Source organism: Melitaea cinxia, chromosome 6, assembly GCF_905220565.1.
Source record: "Melitaea cinxia chromosome 6, ilMelCinx1.1, whole genome shotgun sequence".
NCBI lineage: Eukaryota > Metazoa > Arthropoda > Insecta > Lepidoptera > Nymphalidae > Melitaea > Melitaea cinxia.
In genome coordinates, this window is record NC_059399.1 from 5,606,995 (window position 1) to 5,622,721 (window position 15,727).

Sequence of the window (15,727 nt, forward strand, 5' to 3'; positions counted from 1 at the left end):
AAGGAGCCTACCTACTAAATTTCAAGTTTGTGAATATTATAGTTTCGGAGATTTCGTGATGAGTGAGTGACTTTTCGCTTTTATATATATAATAGATATATAAGGTACCTATAATATGGTACCTATTACGGTTCTGTATAATATGTTACTACGTGATAAAAAATTCGAAGAAGAATACTTACCAATTGATATTCGGTGGTAGTAATAACTGTAACATACTTACAAACTTACATAAATATTTAGGACTTATAAATAATTAGTCTGCATTTAATACATTATAAGTAAATAGGGTAATAAAGAACAAACTACTGTATTTTGTGAGTGAAAAGATAATTATTAAACAGTTCAAGTAGATTTACTTCAAATTTAGGGTTTCCCTGAAAAATGTGCACGGCTAGCGCGGTCGATACTGACGTCCCGCACCCCGCAGGTGCGACGAGATAATCCAAGATGGCCGCCGAGATAGGACGTGACGTCACGGCCCTCCCCCGCCCAGGGCGCATCCTCGAAGCTATGCCACCCCCGTAAGATCCTTTAGAAATCCGAAAATACCATTCGCAAAAACAACTGGCTTTATTTATACCTATATGACTTTCGGCTCTGATATATATATATATATATATATATATACCATTATAGAAAAGCTATTAGAGATAATTAGAATCCTCTTGGATTTAATTCTCATTAGTCCTACAATTAAATAAAAAACATTAAGTAAACAAGGGTAATTTTATTTATAATAATCAGAGCACAGTTTATGCGAATGAAAATATGACACTGGTTCTAAAATATTAAATAGACTAAATTTTATTAGTACTTACCGCTGTATTTTGGTCCTTGTGGTGGGGTCCTTACAAAATTTAAAGCTGAAACAAATAAATAAGCGTTAATCTGAGTGTGATTAAATTTTTTTAAACTCAAAAGTAACGAAAAACGGTTTTTGGACAATTACTCTTTATCATTTATTTTTATAGGAAAATAAAGTATGAAAATATTTATATTTTTTATTTTCTACTAGCTTCTCTGCCCATGACTTCGTCCGCGTGGAATAGGAACAATTCTGTCATACATGATTTTTTCGAAAACTTTACTGTTTACGCAGCGCACGCAGCGAAGCTCTCAAAAGGAAAAAAAACCGATTTTGAAACATTCTTCATTGGTGCACCGCTCGTATGGTCTTAGCGTTATAATATTATAGCCTATAGCCTTCCTCGACAAATGGGCTACCTAACACTGAGAGAATTTTTCAAATTTAATCGGTAGTTTCTGAGATTAGCGCGTTAAAACAAACAAACATACTCTTCAGCTTTATAATATTAGTATAGATATTCTCGTACTAAACCTGCTAGCGGATAAACGGTTATATTAATTTGGAAAAAAATATTATCTCTATAGAGCTGCGTATTGTTTGTCTTTTCGCGTGTTTAAAAATTACATGTATTGTTTTACTACATTTAACGTTGGTAAAAAAATCAATAGTATATATTCTCCTTTACCTACCTAGTTCACAAACTACTGTGTATAAGTAGAATATAAATTGTAGCAACATAAATATCTTTATACCTAGATTAGAGCAATATTTTATTTATTTCGTATGAATAATGTTTTAGATATCTAAAATAAAATAAAAATTCAATCTAGGCACTCGTTTTGTGAAAATAAATAAATAATTTCGTATGAATAATGTTTTAAATAAAATAAAATAAAAATTCAATCTAGGTATTCATTTTGTGAAAATAAATAAATAACATTTCCAGAATTGTATAGATTTAGTCGTGTATTATATAAGTATTGAAATAACGCTATTGTTGACCCAAATAAATAAAATAAATAAACAAATCATTTCCCTGCGGACGGTACGCAGGGTGGTGCTATATGCTATGAGCTATGTAAGAGGTTATCTGCGTCGTCGGAGCCTATCTAAATCTGTATAATCGCGCCCGCCAAATAATTATTATAACGTGTACCGTAGGTATAGCTAACGTATAGAGAATCACAATTTCAATAAATGTTTCTGATTCGATTTCTGTTCGCGATAAGCTCGTGTCATTTCGGGTTTCAGTTGTTCATTTGACTGTATTTTTGTATTGTTTAAAATATCGTTCCTTCTTTTTTACATTAAGAGACCGATATTGAATGTGTAAAGCTGTAAATATAATTGGAATTTAATATAGATCGTTAATTCTCTTGCTTATATGTTATTTATTATTAGATATTATACTAAAACAATTATCCAACAAATATGTCCATAAAATAATCAAAATTAAAACAACGAGTCTACAGGAATTTCAAGTGCATTAAATTAATTGTTGTAAATTAAAACTTTGTTTAAAGAAGAAGTTTTTAAATAAATCTACAAATTACGCAAAGTTTAGCCAGTACTAATGTGAATATTCGAAACGAACGACTGCTATAAATATTAAATACAACTTTAAGAAATTAACAGAAAATAGATTTAACAAGACATATCTTACATAAAAAGCCCCTCTCATAAATAGTGCGTTAGTATTTTAAAAAAATAATCAGAGCCCGTAAAAAGCGAGAACCACTGTAAAAGCCCATTTTCGCATAGAAGGAGGTTTGCTGATGACGTCGATAAGGCAGAGCAGCGTGAAGTCATCACGTCTAAAGAGGTCTGTTACCGCAGTCACTCGAGCTCCTTTTGTTTGAAAGGATCGTTCGGATTAAGCGTTTAAGCGATTTTTGCAAGTAGAGAATTAAGTGATCTCTATTGGACCTCCCTGTATTGTGTACTCGTCGTTCAAAGGACTTTAGTTCTTATATCGTAACAAAAGAATATTAATCTCTTTAAATACTTCAAGAGTATTCGATTATATAGAATTCATTACACTTGGAGTATTTAAAACGATTATTTAATCTATACAATAAATAGCAATAGGTATTATTTCACAATGTCTTAAAAATTCGATAATTTTTTTTCTGCATATCTAATTTATCTATTGTATTAAGTGGATTTTCTTCTGTCTATTTATCTCAGATTTTAAAAATATAAATGTGCAACAGACATACGTCGAATATTTCGTATGCTTATATGTACTAGTAATTAGGCGACGCACGAGGCACGAGGAAGCGGAAGCTCGCCGGAGATGAAGGCGCGATACAATATCCGGTTAGACGCCATTTCCGCCGCTACGTAGTGTGTGGACGCCTTTATGTATACTGTTTTAATTTTCCACATAAAAGCTCGCTAATATTTATATTTTTATAGTGTAAATAGTAATTATTATCATAATAATTTACCATCCTCATTTTATTATAAACAAGTACCTAGGTTACGTTTCGTTTCTTCCAATTTATTTATTATTTATATAATATTAAGTTGTATTTAAGTCAAACAATAATAAATCAATTTCACTATAATAACTATTAAATTATCCTTAGATACTTATGAGTAATCTCTCATCATTTAACCTCATCCTCTTAGAAGATATTTATATAAATAAAAAATTTTACTCTACAAGACGTAATTAATTCAAAAATATAACAAACACTATGCCTCAGTTCGTATTCACATTATCTAAATTTACTTATTAGTAAAGAATAAAAAATACAATTAATAATCATAATAACGGATTCTATTACGAAAGAGGTACAGACGGCTACGTGATACAAAAATATTATGGTGTTAAATATTTTTTTCTTGTTCTAAACATTCAACTCCAGCATCTTCGATACAATTTTCATAACAAGAATAGTAAGCATATTATTCGCTGTTACTACTACTCTAGAACTTCCGTTAGATAGAATTGTACGCATAGATTGTACGTTTCTAATAAAGTGTTATATTGTGTAAAACAATTTGTGATCACCCACTCAAGACTTCGTAATTTTTTCCGTTAAATAATAACAGTGCTTCAAAGAGCCGAGATATATTATATTAATTGATAATCATGATATACCTTTTTAAAATCCTTGTATTGTGCCCTTCAATTTGATACCCATATTGTAGTATTCGAGAAAAAAAATTTTTTTTTTTCATTAACTACAATGGCTTCGCGCAGCCGCCATGTTTGATTTTTTTTAATGTCACCTATCTAAGAACACTTGGGCAGCTAAGACGAACCTAACGATACCTCAATTATGTAAATCCGTTCAGTGGTTATGGAAATATGAGGTAGTAAAGAATATTACATACAAATATACATACATACAAGATACGCGCGAAAAACATAACCCTTCCTTGGCAGTCGGGTAAAAATTAAATATGACATAAGCTGAAGTAAATTACTAACAGCCTTATTTATTTTCCATTTTTGCTGCTTTTGAAAAGTTTAAAAAATTTCATTTAAAATCACACAGTTCTAACAGACTTGAACACTGATATAGCAGTAAAATACAATGTAACGACAACATAAATTCATGACAATAACATTACACTGAATAGAATCAGACAGTTAATAGAATAGACAGCTTAATAATGCTTTAATTGTGCAAAATGTAGCGCTAACATTCTCACATACACGCAAAACAAATGCGAGTTGTAACTCACCCCAAGTTGTCCTATAACCACAAATACTACTTCTGTAATGTGTGTCAACACCGTTGTTCTAGTTGTAATAGCGGTTTATATAATTGTAACATCTGCTAGCTTTAGAATTCCTCGGCGTATATTACACAAAAATATAACCAGAAGTTTAAATTACGTTAACGTAATAATAATAAAACTTAAGTGTGTAGATACATTTATTTGACAAGTTTAATTATACAATTAAAAAGATAATCATAATAAAAAAAAAAAATTCAGTAATAACTGTGCCTTTAGTGTTAGTTTAGAACAAATATTCTAAACTAAGATTAAAGCATTATTAAGTACAAGTTTATATTAGTTATAACTGATTAAAATGTATTGCTCGCTCGTATGTAATTAGGTCAAAATAAATGTTGAAAAAATATTGAAAAAAAAAAATATATATATATATATTGTCTTTTTTTAAATTAACAATGACACAAGCATACGTTTTGTGTCCGACACGATGTTTGAATTCATTTATATTCTTTGCTCCCTCGACACCCAACACCCGTGAGTCAGGAAGTGTGAATTAGAGCGACTTGATGCGCGTGCGTCGCGACGCGTGTTCATTATCTATTACCGACCGCGAGCTAGTGCTTAACTTATATTGAATTTTAACTAAACGATGTTTTAATGAATTACTTTGTGATTCTTTTTTAACTTTAAAAATAGAAATTAACAAAATCCAAAAAAAATTAACTCATGCACGTTATCGTTAGAAATTTAAACTTTTGGGACAATGGTTGCACCTGGATTCCTGCAAATGGTTTTTGTAGGTCATACGTACGGTTGGTCTTCAGGTCCGAGGTCGTTATACATTTACAAATAGCACTACATAACTTGAATAGATACCTACTTAATGTTTCTAATTAACATGAACAATAAAATAAAATCTAAAGAAAAATGTATGAAACAAACTAAAAAAAGTAAATAACCTAACGATTCCGCTAGAGATAGAGTTCACCCCTCAAATAAATCTGATTTACTGCGATGATACCATCTCAAATGTTACTAACATTACCACCGTTGATTGCTCCCGCGGTAACGAACGAACGCCACTGATATATAATTGACTTTCATATAAATTAACTGATATCAAAAATAAATACAATTACAAAAGTATTATGTTGATAATGTTAGTACTAAAACTATTTTAAAAATCTTTTCACGAATACAAATATACAATATCCGGCACGTCTTGTCTTACTTTGAGATTTTGTTTTTAAATAGCTACTAATGACATTATAATTTATTTTTTTTCGAACATCAAACACAACTTTTAACCAAGAAAATATAGATAACTTAAAAAGACACGAAAAATAAGACGATCGCCGTTAAACTTTAACATCGTGTAAAATATTAAAAATGCCAACTGATAATGGCTTTAGAAAAAACTGCTCAGATTCGATTTAATCATCCAAACACAATTACATCTGTTATTTAAAGCTAAACTATTGGGCTCTCAGTGACACCCCCGAATGTTCTAGGGCTCATTTAACCCCCTCGATCATAAAACGGAACAATAACGCACTGGTCCAGGGGTGGTCGAGAATCTGATTGCAAACGTTTAACAACCCCACTGTAGGGGAGAAAGTGTGGGCATTTCGTATCGATTTTAATTTTTGTTTATTATTAATAATTATTTTGTATTACTTACTAAATAATAATTGTATTTTACACTTTAATAAAAATATTCTTACCATGATTTTAAAACTTAGGTAAGTATACGTTAATAAAACAGACATGAAATACTATCTTTAAGCGTAACAATTTACCATGTTTTTTATTTTCATTTTTCGGAGTTCGATAATATTTCGACATTAACTGCGAATGTCTTGTTCACGACTGTCGAAAATATCGTGCACCGCAAAATGAAAATAAAAAACATGGTAAATATCCCGGTTTTTGAATAATTTTAAATAAAAATAACCATGCTAATTTAAAATCTTTTGTAAATACAAAATTAATTTGAATATTTTTATTATGTTAAAAAGTATATTTAATAATATAAGGGTCATGAAATATAGCAGTATTCTTTACTATCAAAGTTTGTGTATTGTGTAAGTACCTATCCAAACTAAAAGCTTATAACCGAAAGAGACTTATAGTGCGACACAAATGTAAAGTTTTAATGTTCTAAATCAAGTTTTACAAGACAAATTAAAATGGCGAATTATAGATGACTAGACGTTTGTCTCGTCGAAACTTCTTAGATCTCTTAATCAGCTGACTAGAAAACGAAAATTTCATAAATCAATCACACTTTGGTAAGATCATAATTCCCACGCAACGACTCTCCTGGAAAACTTAAATTACTCTTTTTCCGCATTACGAGTGCAAAAAATCTTCTTGACGGGCTGAGAAATTGATGGTGTCGAAAAAACTGGCAAGTCGAAATCCGGCGAACTTTTTACGTCAGCTGAGTTTCACTTAAACGAGTTTCTACATCCATTTGGAAGTTACTCGTGTACGGGGAGCTGACAAATTTTAATGAACCTAAGCGGGCCGCTAATGTCTGCGAGTTGCGTAATGGGAAAACTTTGAAGCCTCCACCCAATCTCACTCGGAATTCACTGACAATTTTTGCGTAAAATACACATTTATAAATCATCATAAGTTTGATTGTTTCAAGCGCATAAGTTAATATATATATTACTTAATTTATTAACCGTATGCACGGTAGGTATTATGAGTTAATGGTTTTATGCGTTTCCGGTCTAAGAAGTTTGTAAATTAATATTCTCCCTTCAACAATAAAATGCGCAATCATTTCGACGTGTGTCGTTTTAACTCTTTCACTGAATGAACTCTAGTAGTATCCATTACATTATAAATTTAGTCCTGGTCGTTCTATGACCGCCGAAAATTTGGGGACCAAATGATTGTGATTTAAGCGGCCGTCCCCCGGTTATAGGCGTTCGCGTCATCCATCATACGCTTTACATATGTTTGAATAAAGCTCGTGGGAAAAGGATTTCCTCTCAGAAGTCAAAGCGAACATTCTGCAACTGAGTAGGGTGAGCATGCTTTGTGTGCGTGACCTTTGCGTTAGGTGACCGTAATTAACGCTCAATTTCGTTCTATTTGGTATTTTATTCTATCGTAAGCTACAATGCTATTTTTTATATGCCTTTGCGAATAATTATTTAATAATTGACTTAAATAAGTATATTAGGAGATTTAAAGTAGAGACGAACTCCACCCATCTGCTTAATGAATGAAAATTATTTTATATTTATTTTTTATATTAAAAAAATAGTCGCGAAAGGGTTGACTAAAAATTTCTGTCCAGGCTATATTTAATTCAAAATTGAATATTTTATCTTTACTTAAAAATGTACCTACGAGCTACAATAATAAATTTTATACCTACCAACAATATGAAGCCTGCAGAAAATGCACAGGTTGGGTTGTCTATTATTTTTCCGATATAGGTACTGGATTGGCAGATATAAAAAAGTATATTAATATCACTTCAGCTTATCTCAGTTCACTGCTAGACATAGGCCTCCACAAGTTCACGCCAAAAATGGCGTGAACTCTTTACCCATAATAACCACGCTGGGCAGGCGGGTTGGTGGCCGGAGGGCTGGCTTTGTCGCACCGAAGACGCTACTGCCCGTCTTCGGCCGGTGTATTTCAAAGCCAGCAGTTGGATACTTATCCCGCAATCGGTCGGCTTTTTAAGTTCCAAGCCTCTTACCACACCCACGGAAAGAGAGAGGGTGGCCTTATTCTTTACTGCCGTAACCACACAGCAGATATTAATATATATCGTTCTCTATATATATATATATATATATATATATTCTATTGTTTACGCAAATTTTGATCATTATAATTAAACAACTATTTTGGATTTTATTGCAGCTTATTGAGTTTTTTTAAATGCCCGACCTTTCGGATACTTTACAGCAACCATACGAGAGGTCCACCCATTACCATGTTTCCGAAAAAGTTGTTTCATTATATTGTTCTAGTTACTTTCACCTATATGTTTAATGAATAAATCTTACATCAAAATGAGCCGTGTTTTATTGCGAATACAATGATATGGAATCGCCTTCTAAAAGTCTGGTTTAATGGTGGTTGACGAATATTCCAACCAAGAATTTTCCAGCCAACCTGTTCGCGATTTATCTTTAAGATACTAAAGAAGATAATAATTTAATTTCTATCCATTAAGCAGATGAATGAAGATCACATCTAGTTCGGAACTTAGACTTAAACTTATTAACGATGTATTAAGACGTTAAAAAAATTATAATTTAAACATATTGAAAAACTATTATAAACTGTCACTATTTCTGCATTTTATATATTAAATCAAGTGTCAAAATAACAGTAAATTTACAAATATACATACGATACATACACAACTTTTTTTTAAATAACAACGTGTCCTAATCTATCAATCTCTCATGGTACCCACGGTACAAATAGCGGATTAGGCCAGTTTAGCAAACAAGGCGTCACTGGCGTGCGCCGCCACCCTTACAGCTAATGCCATATTAATGTCTATTAGAAGCCACGTATTGTTCTGTACTAGAGTCGACGATTTATTCAGATTTATTACGCGAATGTGACGTGCTAAGCCATCTGATTTCGCACGAGAGAAGCCAGTACAAACAAAGTCAAGTATGACTATTACAGTAAATGCTAATCTAATAAACACGACTATATATATCTATAAGTAACAATATTATTTTTTCATTTCTTTATAAAGCTTGAATGAAATTGAAGTCGATTATGACTGCCTACGTTTTCGAACTTTAGAATAATGTCTTAAGTGTTATCCTGTGGTATTACTTCTTTAAGTAGGTGCTTAGGTACCTAAATTGTGTAGTTTAAGTAAGCAATTTGCTGTCTAATATGTTTCTGAAAATAAGTTTAAAGTCACAGTGTATTGACCTAAAGTATCATATGAATAGTTAGGTTTTAGTTCATCTTCAATATAAAAAATAATGAGTATATATATATACAGTAAACAAAACGTTGCTTTTTTCTCAACTGTTTCGGTTCTGATAGGTACGACAAGTAGGTTAGGTCCATATGTACTAACTATAACTCTTTAAAAAATGTGTGTGTAATTATGTACACACGTAAGAAGTTATACTTCATCGGCTAGCTAACTTCAGGTTGGTAATTTCTTCTTCGTTGACTAGCTAACTTCAGGGTGTCGGTTTTTTGTGACGGTTTTCACGCGCATCGTAAAAATTTACTCTCATCATTATTCCCTAGCGCGCCAAAAGATGTATAACTTCAACAATCGTGAATTGAAACAATTTATAACGGTAGAAGATTCCACAACGATCTCATTACAGGCGTTTCACTTTACACTTCCTGCCCATTCATGTGCAATCTGTAGTGTGCAAATCCGTTAATCTTATTTAGCGGGTAGTGAGATCGCACGTGGCGCCACGTGGCTGCAAATCGAACTAATCTCGGAGCCGTACGCGTCAGCGGCGGGCGGAGCGCGTGCGCCGCTCCGATAAGGCCAAGAAATGCCATTCATTCCTGTTCTTTTGTCATGGAACAATCACATATTTATTTATGATATTTACTACAAGTAACCTGCCACCCTAGTGCGTTAACGCGCTTTGGTTACTCAAGCAAATCTATTATTTGACGCTATGCCTGTTAGTCTATAGAAGATTTCGGGAAGTCATTGCAAGTAAAAGTTTTTAACAGCAATATAAAAATACAATTTAGTTTATTTAATTAAAATATTTTGATTAGTCAAAAGTTTTGCTGCTCTTGTTGCCAAGTTTTCATTGATATTTAGTTTTATTTCTGCTCTTCTTTTTCTACACAACATCTTACAAATTGAACATTAAAATGATTCATCAAATCATTATCTGCATCTGTATTTTGTATGATTAAATATGTAGGTATTTATTACTCCCTTTTAATATTACCTAGATCATTTGATAGATACTAAAATAAACCATTTTATCTATGATCATCTGGATGAGGAAAACAACACAAACACAAATATATTTTGGCTTAAAATCGACGCAACTGAGGATAGAAGTTTTTATGTTAAATTGTATGTTAATAAGGATCCTAAAATGGGTAATTCCTATCCAGCACATTAGTAGTTAAGCTCCACAGTCAATACAAGCTTTAAATAAAATTATCTATATGTAGTTAGGGTAATATTTATTGTTGTATGATTTTGGACAGAACTTTTTTTCCTATATAGTACAAATATAGTCCTAGTCTATATTCAATTATATCAGACTCCCTATTCGTTTGATTAAAAACTTGATAGAGTCTTGATTTTTTTTTTAAAATTTTGTAATTTATATAATTTCAAAATTAAAGTTAATTGAATCAGTTGATCGCTCCTACCTATAATTTTATAGCTGTATTGATTCATCATAAATACATAATTATACTATCTACTTGCTTGTGTTTGTCAGCTAACGAAAACGACTGCTAATTTTTTTTTAATTAAATTGCTATATTAAATTAATAAATTATAATTCATTCAAATATATCTATACATTTTTTTTTGTTAAAATGTAAATTGACGCTTGCTACTCGTATCGATAAAAACAATGCTGGCATCCAATACATTTTACAACATGCTAAAAGTACTGTAAAGCGTTACTCTCAGCGTCAACGGCACTTTTCGAGTTGGTAGCTCGAAGTGTTATTATTTCTGCAGTTGCTTGAGGTTAAGGTGTAACAATTAAAGTCTGACTATTTGCCTGTTTTCAAAATTAAATTGAGACTGTTATCTCAACCGCACTGACTTATCACCTTCGTATTTTCTCCAGTTTATATCACATTCGCACAACTGAAAGACATTCAACCGACGAATTGTAGATACAAGGAGTCCGAACGTAATGTTGGACAAATGGTCTCAATTTAGGAGACAGAATTTTTGGCGGTAAAACGCGCCATTTTTCAAAAAGTAAGTATAACGTTTAAATCCTTACGCGGGAAGTTTTGTTGCCATTGACAGCTCTGGCAAAAAATATTCCGAGAAACGTGGAATTAAATAAAAGCTTTAGTTATATTATTATTTATATTATTTTAGGAAGCTCATTATCTGATAACAAACTATGTATTATTGTTGTCATTGCTGTCACTAATAATATAATATGTCTTTAGCTCAGCTTTCTTCTTCAAATGAATTTTCCGATATTCATACGCGAATTCCGATATACTATATACTACTTACTATCTTTTAAAATATCTCGGTCACTTTTAATGGCACCCTCTAGATTGAAATGTCATTCGCAAATAAAGCTGGTAGTTTTCAATTCTTCGCCCAGAGCAGAACGCAGTAAGCGAATTCTACTTTCTTCAAAAAAAATTATTTCTATATTTCAAAAAATAAATAAAAATACAACAGTTTTCAAATATTAGTTTAAAACTACACAAATTTGTAAATTAAATAAACAAGATGAGAAGATGAGAAGTGTAAAGGTGTGGTTTTTTAAATATGCTGAGATTTTTGAGTATCAACTTTCATTAGCCAGACCATAGAGCAACACGGAGGGGAGTGGCCATTGCGTTTGTTACCGATACAAAACTTTCTGTCATTTTTTGCGGGGGGAAATTACACACATGCACACTTTATCTAATTCCCACACAAAAATAATCGTCTGTCACTACGAAACTCACACATACTAAATTAAAATCACACTTACATTTTTCACACACACATAGATACATTCTATGTCATTACAGTATAATGACACGCCGCAACTACACTGAAAAGTTGCTAACAGCCGTGGTTGTAACAACTGTCGATATACATTATCGATAAATTCAACTACTCGGTTAGGGAAATAATGTTTTTAAAGTGATACAAAGGTAAGATATTATTGTAAAAATAGACTTAATTTATTATATACTACAAATCAAACATCTTCATGTAAAATAAACGATTATAAAGAGTAAAGATTTGATTGTTTGTTTGTTAGCATTGAATAGGCTCCGAAACTATTGGACCGATTCAAAAATTATTTCATCGTTGAGAAGCTACACTATCCTTGAGCGACATAGGTTATACTATATTTTTAAAAATATTAGGGATCTTTACTAAAACTCCAATAATGTAACCCAAGGGATAAAAAAATATCCTGAAAAATTCCTTACATTGCGTGCGCTGCAAAAACTAATGATAATAGAAATACAAAATGTAGTAAGACTTTGTAGAATACATCATTATCTACTATAATTGTATTTGCTCGCAAACGAAAAAAAAAAACTGACTTCAATTACATCGACAAGTAATACAATATATGTAATATATACGCGTTATCAAAGGTTACTCAAAAAGATGTTATCAGATCTCGATGAAATTTAAGCGCAACCACATGATAAACATCAGCTTTCTATTAAATTAGAAATTATCAAAATTGGTCCACCCAGTCAAAAGTTCTGAAGTAACATACATAAAAAATACACTCGAACTGAGACCCTCCTCCCTTTTTGGAAGTCGGTTAAAAAGCGTCGCGACAGCATATGTCTAACTATTATAATTATGTCACAATACGTTTGGTGCAACGTTGTTGTGCCAAACAATGCCAGTCTACAATAAACGATTTAAAATTAACCCACATTTTGAGGAGTTGATGATGTACACTGTGATGTCAACGAATCAGGAATAGGGAGCGTAGCACTAATGGCATCATAAGATGATAGCCTGTCATCTGCTAGATTTAATGATTTGTTGATGACTCTGAAAGGATGGATTTAACATTGTTAATTTTCAAAGTTGACAAATTTAAGTTTCGTTTCACTACTATGACAAAGGTGAACCATATCTTGATTACCTTGTACATGAGACAAAAAAAAATTTACGGGACAAAAACAGTGTGGCGTTAGTGTTGGTTTGGTGCCCTTGACTAATCCTTCTATTGTTCGCCAACACTTGAAAGTTAGTGGTATTGATATGATCTGAACAAATTACACTATTTTTTGTGGGCGTCCAGGTCTGTCTGTTATTACAATTTTTTTCCATGTATCCCTTAAATTTGGATTTTCAGAAAACCTGCCAAATTTTTATATAAAACATTATGGTCGAAGTTCACATTAAGTAATTCTAGTAAAATGTATTAATACTCGTAATACGCGTATTATATTTAATTTAATGCAATTTTATTATATAACTATGTTTATTAAAAAAAGCTAGCAATATTATATTATAAATAAATCAAGATCTCAAAAATGTCTGTCACCTCTTTTGCCTTTGCCGTTTTTATCGATAACTATCTACAAACAAACCGGTAACAACACTATCGCTCGGCGACGGTGACTTCTCGGAAATAGACTCCGATCAGTCGCTCGACCGATCCGCATATTGTATGAGGGCGAGTGGCCTATGTTGGTAAACAAATCGAGTCAACACGACCGATAATATTTGTAATTTTTAAGTTTAAAAAAGGTTTAAAAGTAGTATACAAGTAATAATGTGATTAAAAAATACTTACGTATGAAAGGTAACGCCATGTTTTAGTAAATTTGACGTGACAGATCTTTTTTTGAAGCAAAAAACAGAACAATTTGGCATTTTTTGAAGGACGTTGATTCAATCGCGCAACTAGATTTAGTCTAGTGATCAGTGCGGCTGCAACTAGTTTTATTGTACGCATATGGCCATTTGGCCTTATACCTTGACAGAGGGGAACGCCTGTACATAGCTACTCCCCTCCGTGTTGCTCTTTGAGCCAGACTATCAGCGAATCGCTATCAGATTATCTATAGATAATATAGCTTAAAGTTCCTAATGATTTACACAACACTCATATACATCACGGCTATTGAATGAAAATGGTGATAAATATATATTTTTTCTTGCCAGTAAAGTATAGGATCATTAAATAATGTTTAAATTCTTCGTTTAAGCCCAGACTTTCCAGTGCACGTGTATTACGCGTAGAGAGTTGCTTTTTTAAAAGTAAGTTATGAAAATCCCAAATTTCTTTTTCCATATCAGTCCCTTCTATTTCGTCTAATTCTTCACTATGAACAGCGCAGCATGTAACAAATGAACTTGTTCAATATTTCCAAATATTTTTTCTTTAAACCGTCCATATTTAAAATTCTTGTTTTAGCACAAATATCAGTTGAAGTTTTGTTAGTATTATAGGTAGTCAGACAAGATACAATTGGTATAATTTTACTGGCTGTAACATAGTCTCCGCCCGATATTTCTTTAGTTATCACTTCTAGTGGTCTCAATATATTTATAAAATCATTTCTAAATTCTAACAGCTGTGCAATTAGCATTATCGGCGCTTTAGGATATTTGAGTAATATTGGCGCAATAATTTCCGTTAACTCAACAAATCGTTCCAACTGATAAAAACAGAATTTTGAAGATAACAGAAGTTTTGAGAAATTTTGTTATTATACTGTTAATGTACAATTGTTTAAAGATGTTCTGGTAAGTGATTCTGTTTTAGTGTAAATTACAATGGATACGATGAGTTTGTGATAACTTAATATAAGAAATACTTTCGATTGAATTTTACTTATATACCTAGAAAACAAATAATTGTTCAAATAATTATTATTACTTACCAATAATAACTATTAAAAGAATAATGACAATTATTACGCATTCATTGAATATACCAAACACACTACACAACGGCGAATAGCCTTAGGCTGAGGAAGAAGACCTTACTAAGGGAAATCCCACAATGGGAAATCCCTTCTTCTTCTACTACTTCTTCTACTACTTCTACTACTACTTCTACTACTTCTCCCTCTCCTTTGTAGTAAATATTTTAATATTTTAGAATAAAACTATTGTTTGACTTCTCAATAATTTTAATGAAGTGACATATAATAACAAAACATAATTCAAAATATAAAAAGAATACAAAACACATTAGGCTTGATAGCCAGTACATATTACAACATCCTTCTCCTTCTCTTTCTCCTTCTCCCCCCTCTTCTCCTTCTTCTCCTTCTTCTCCTTCTTCCCCTTCTTCTCCTCCTTCTCCTCCTTCTCCTCCTTCTTCTCCTTCTTCTTCTCCTTCTCCTTCTCCTTCTCCTTCTCCTTCTCCTTCCCCTTCCCCTTCCCCTTCCCCTTCCCCTTCCCCTTCCCCTTCCCCTTCCCCTTCCCCTTCCCCTTCCCCTTCCCCTTCCCCTTCCCCTTCTCCTTCTCCTTCTCCTTCTCCTTCTCCTTCTCCTTCTCCTTCTCCTTCTCCTTCTCCTCTTCCTTTT

At 32.3% G+C, this 15,727-nt stretch overlaps 1 long non-coding RNA gene across 1 annotated transcript; it reads right to left on the bottom strand.

Moving 5' to 3' along the window:
• Window positions 1-313: 313 nt before the first annotated feature.
• LOC123654158 lies at window positions 314-901 on the bottom strand. Its single transcript, XR_006743197.1, has 2 exons — window positions 822-901; window positions 314-690 (listed from the first exon to the last, which is right to left on the bottom strand). It is a non-coding gene; the product is annotated as an uncharacterized LOC123654158 (long non-coding RNA).
• Between the last annotated feature and the right edge of the window lie 14,826 nt (window positions 902-15,727).